This window comes from Monopterus albus, unplaced genomic scaffold (assembly GCF_001952655.1).
Source record: "Monopterus albus unplaced genomic scaffold, M_albus_1.0 scaffold81.1, whole genome shotgun sequence".
NCBI classification, from domain to species: domain Eukaryota; kingdom Metazoa; phylum Chordata; class Actinopteri; order Synbranchiformes; family Synbranchidae; genus Monopterus; species Monopterus albus.
In genome coordinates this window covers 1,423,349-1,428,802 of record NW_018127961.1, presented here as the reverse complement: position 1 = coordinate 1,428,802, position 5,454 = coordinate 1,423,349, and the positions used below count along the sequence as shown (strand labels likewise).

The 5,454-nt window shown below is 41.2% G+C and overlaps 2 protein-coding genes across 2 annotated transcripts in view; both read right to left on the bottom strand.

Moving 5' to 3' along the window:
- Positions 1-5,454, bottom strand: part of LOC109963851 (low-density lipoprotein receptor class A domain-containing protein 4) — a 253,798-nt gene that overhangs the window by 83,466 nt on the left and 164,878 nt on the right.
- LOC109963850 (melanocortin receptor 5-like) overlaps positions 1-5,454 on the bottom strand; it is a 174,091-nt gene that overhangs the window by 142,610 nt on the left and 26,027 nt on the right. The gene's annotated exons all lie outside the window — the stretch shown is intronic.

The window sequence follows — 5,454 nt, the reverse complement described above, 5'->3', positions numbered from 1 at the left end:
ATCCATCTGTCAACCTGCCACTCCATTTTTCCCTCACTGAACAAGATACTTAAACTCTTCCACTTGAGGGAGCAACTCACCCCCAACCTGGAGAGGGCAATCCAACTTTTTTCGATTGAGAACCATGGCCTCTGATTTGGAAGTGCTAATTCTCATCCTCGCCACCTCATACTTGGCTGCACTTGAACTGATGAAGCCAAAAGAACCACATCATCTGCAAAAAGCAGGGATGAGATTCTGCGACCACCAAAACAAACTCCCTCCATTCCCTGGCTGAGCCTAGAAATTCTGTCCATAAAAATAATGAACAGAATTGGTGACAAAGGGCAGCCTTGGCGGAGTCCAACATGACTGTTGATTCTGACAAAAGAAATTGAACCTTTCTGGAGAAAAATTTCCAAATACAGTTTTATAATGACTGACAAATAGTGTGTCTGTGAGCTAATGACATGTACAGTGGGGAAAAGAATTATTTGATCCCCTGCTGATTTTGTAGGTTTGCCCACTTCCAAAGACAGATCCCAAAAAAGCACAAATGTTATAAATTGAGTTGCATTTCAGTGAGTAAAGTAACTATTTGATCCCCTACAAACCAACAATAATTCTGGCTCCCACAGACAATTCATTATGCGTATAAAAGACACATGTCCACAGAGTTTCTCTATGTTCCATTCAAACTTCACCACCATGGGCAAGACCAAAGAGCTGTGAATGATCTCAAGGCAGTTGGGACCACAGTCAAACAAACAAACCGTTGGTAAAACAGTACGCCACCATGGATTGAAATCCTGCAGCACCCGCAAGGTCCCACTCCTCAAGAAGGCACATCTACAGGCCCCTCTGAAGTTTGCCAATGAACATCTAAATGATTCAGAGAAGGATTGGGAGAAGGTGCTGTGGTCAGATGAGACCAAAATTGAGCTCTTTGGCATCAACTTGACTTACCGTGTTTGGAGGAAGAACAATACTGAGTATGACCCTAAGAACATCATTCCTACAGTCAAACACAGAGATGGGAACATTATGCTTTGGGGCTGTTTCTCTGCTAAAGCTACAGGCCAACTTTGCTGCATTGAGGGGCCAATGGACAGGGTCATGTCCATTGAGATGAGAACCTCCTTCCCTCAACCAGGACACTGAAGATGGGTCGTGGATGGCTTTTCCAGCATGACAGTGACCCAAAACATACCGCCAAGGCAACAAAGGCGTGGCTCAAGAAGAAGCACATTAAGGTCATGGAGTGGCCTAGCCAGCCAATATCCAGACCTTAATCCTATAAAAAAAATCTATAGAGGGGGTTGAAACCTCAAGTTGCCAAGCAACAGCCAAGAAACCTTAAGGATTTAGAGAAGATATGTAAAGAAGAGTGGACCAAAATCCCTCCTGAGATGTGCACAAACCTGGCGACCAGTTACAAGAAACAGCTCTGTGCTTGCCAACAAGGGTTTTTCCACCAAGTACTCAGTCATGTTTTGCTTGGGGATCAAATACTTATTTTACTCACTGAGATGCACCTCAGTTTATAACATTTGCATCATGTGCTTTTTTGGGATTTTTTGTTGATATTCTGTCTCTATCTTTTAGAATAAACCTATGATAAAAAAATGATAGACCCTTCATTTCTTTGGAAGTGGGCAAACCTACAAAATCAGCAGGGGATCAAATAATTCTCAACCCCACTGTAACTGAAAACAGACTCATACAAACATTTGATATTGTTATTTTACCACTACCAAACAACCAACCACAACCAACAAAACTGTTACAAAGTGTAACTGTTACCAAAGGTACCTTACTGGCTAACTGTGAAACTTTTGCTGCACCCATGTTTTTAATAATAATAGAGATCTATAAAACACCCAATGATGTGGCTGCTAGTAACAGTTTCTAAATCATAAACACTTTCTGGCCACACTAATCTGTTGGTGAAATAACATCCAGCTCCAGCCTCTTGGTGCATGGGTTTTCAACATTTGTATGTGATTTGGTTTGTGTGTCACTTCTGGATTTGGAGCACATTTCCCCTCCCTGCGTTCTCTCTTGTACTTGATCCTAAAAGGCCACTGTAAAATTATAACCAAAGCTTCACAAATAACTCCGGCTGTAATAAAAATGAGCTGTCTTTCTACTGCTGCTGTGGTGCTGCCCAGTGGCCAACAGATGATCATTTGTTGCCCAGTCAACGTTCTTCGGATCAATAGCATGCTTTCAGTGCTAGAAAATGATTGTCCGCAGCAGTAATGCAGCTGCTTGTGTCTGAGAGTGAACACCACTGGTCAGCAGAGACGTGAGGGCTTGCCTCTGACATTGAAGTGACACTGACACAGAAGGCAATTAAATATCACAACGTCACCATTGGATCTCATGCTCTGTAGATTCTCTACAACGACAACAAAACATCAACACACACACTGTCATTGCAGGCCCCCAGCCTGTGTGCCTGTAGCTTTTGTTTTGCATACCACAGGCACATTTTTAGCATTACAAGTGTTTGCTGGGCCGTCCTAGGTGGTGAAGATAGAGCGAGAGAGAGAGAGGGGAAGAATGACATTGTGTGGGTGTCCGTGGGGACTCTTTCTCTCTCTCTGTGGCAATGTGACAGTGAAGGATGCAGATGGAAACATAACACACACACACACACACACACACACACACACAACTCCCACACACAAGGCTGGCTGACTGACTGCTGTTCTGCGAGGCCTCCCAGTCTGGGAACCTAGAGGTGTCAGACAGTTATAATTATCACTCTGCTTCCACACACACTAACACACGGCTCTAGTGTTGAATCCAGTTAAAATCTAGGCCTGTGCACCAGTCGGAAGGAAAAAGAACAGAAGCACCCTGGAAGGCTTATTTTTCCCTTTCTGGTGTAAAAAGATGTCAGTTTCCAGCTCTCCTAATTTTCGTCTTCTGTTATCACATTTTTTAACCATAAATAATTCATACATAATGTTCCATTATTGTAGGAGGGTTTTAGTTTTTTTTTACTCCATCGATAAAAATCATCTGTTAGGACTGTGAAAAGTGAGCCGGGAGAAAATTAAGCGCATTCATCGAAAGTAACCTTCTCAGTCTTTTATTCCCTTGTGGCATCATGTAGTGGCAAATGAATGCCTGTCTACTTAAAGTGAAAAACATTTATCTGTATTTCAAATATTGTCAACACGAAAGATGGTCTTTTAAGAGCATTACTTTAGTGAATTAATAAACTGTGCCAATCATTAATATACAAAGCCTCATTAGTTTTAAATTCTTCAGTATATATTGAAACTCACTGACCTTATGAACAAAAAGAAATATTTCCTGCCAATGATAATGCTACTGAAACTGTGCACCTAAGCATCATTCAAAAAACTAAACTAAACAAAAATCCTTTGAAAGATACAATTTTCTTTAGCTGCACATTGAATTAAGCAAGCTAAATGACTACCACTGTAATTACTATGCAGATGTTAGCAACATTTCTATCGTTACAGATGAGCGAGCCTTGATCCTCAACTTGTGGGATTCGTCATCTGAAAGGCTGTAAAGTGAAAAAAACGACAGCATGTTGAGAAGCAGGGATTTGAAGTATGAGGCTGTGTCATTTAAAATATAAATTAGTAAAAGCTCCTGTACAATGAAGCCTTAGTGTGACTCTACCAGTACCACAGCAACCAGCAGACAGACGACACCAGCTAAAGCAAGAGGAGACATTTATGTCAGGAGCAGGCTCCTCACTCAGCACAGCACACATTCCCCTCATATTATACACATTACAAACAAACGGTAATGTATGCAAATACATGGATGGAGCAATTCGCCGTAAGGAGTCACTCTTCATTTGAACATAATGATTTGTGCACTGACTAGATTAGCCCCCAGAGAGAATAAGGTGTTTAGTATTGAACTAAGGACTGAGGCATACTAAGGTAATTATCGATATAAATGTACCTAACTGTATGCTGATGGCAGCTGAACATCTGCAGATACTGTCAGAATTGACAAGTAAAGCTGCCAACAATGTCGATGGTGAACTCAATTACAAGGCCAGACGAGGTTGAGCAGAACGCTGTCTCTTTACTGAGGTTACTGGTCACAAGTATCTGTATTCAATGCAGAAGTCTGATTAAACATGAACCATACTCAGGTCAATACCAGTCCAGGGTCAGTACCGGCAAACTCTCACAGCCAAGGTATCCACAAAAGATTGGTCATAAAGGAAAGTCCGTAAGTCAATGCAGGGTAAACAATCAAAATCAGGAGGGTTAGGCAGTAATCGGTGGTCACAAGGCAATCTGGGGTCAGAGCTGGAATAACAGGCACAAAGAGAAAACGCTGGAAAGTCTGAACTGAAGTTAGAACAATCTAGCAACTTCCTGGTGGAAGGAAGCTGCCTATAAAGGGGTGTCAACAGGTGCAGATCATTACTACTGATTATAGTAAAAAGTCTGTAGCTGAGGTGGGACAGTAGAAGTGGTGTCAGAATAAAAGCAGAAGAGATAGAATCATGACAGATACAGGCATACAGCTGCCATACAGAAAAGAATCTAGATGTATTCTTTGAACGAACCCTGTGAACACAATTTTATTTAACCCAGAGCTGAGTTAACATTTTTGCACTTCTGGTTCCCTCGCCCTCACCCTCAACTCAAAAAAGTGGTGTTCACTTGTGAAGATTATCTTGCAGAAGAAAACCTGCAAGTGTCATAAACCATTGTTTATCACAGAGCTTATTTTCTGCAATAATCCAAAAGCCTATGGAAAAATTCCATCTACGTTTTGCTGAGGGAACCAACGTGACGCTGACTTCTGAGTTGGCATACAGAAGGAGGTCATGCCTACATCACTTTTTACGTGAACAATGTTAGGAGGACACTACAGTGAAATTATTTTACTGAGAGTATAGAAAGAAACACAAAAATATAGACTCAGTTTTCAGTTCATTAGGAACACCTCACTACAACTAATCCAATCTAATGGAACAGTCCTGTAGTGAATCCTCTTTGATGAAGGTGATAATGTTAAGTTTTTGTTTTAGCGACGTGTCAATTCAACTGTCATTTCAGAGGCTGCTGTTTGTGCTGCTGTTGAATTGTACTGAGTTATCCTGAGATGGTTTCATTATTTTGTGTACCTCATTGAATCAGTGAGGCTAGGCTAAATGACAAAACACCTTTCAGTACTGTATAATGCAGCAGAGTTCATCAGCAGCACAACTACAGCATCCAAAATGATCATATACAGAGTACTGTAGGTGAGCTCATACTGTATATGTACAATACTGAGCAGTTTTAGGCACCAAAAGTAAAGCGAGAATGTCATGATTCAGTCCCGCTGCTTCCTGTCCGGCTTTTATTTTCACATTACTTCCTGTTTTGTTTCACCTCAGTTTTGGCCCTTTTATTTAATCATCATTAGTTCACCTGCTCCTTATTGTTTGCACCTGTTTTTTACTTCTATTTAGGCAGC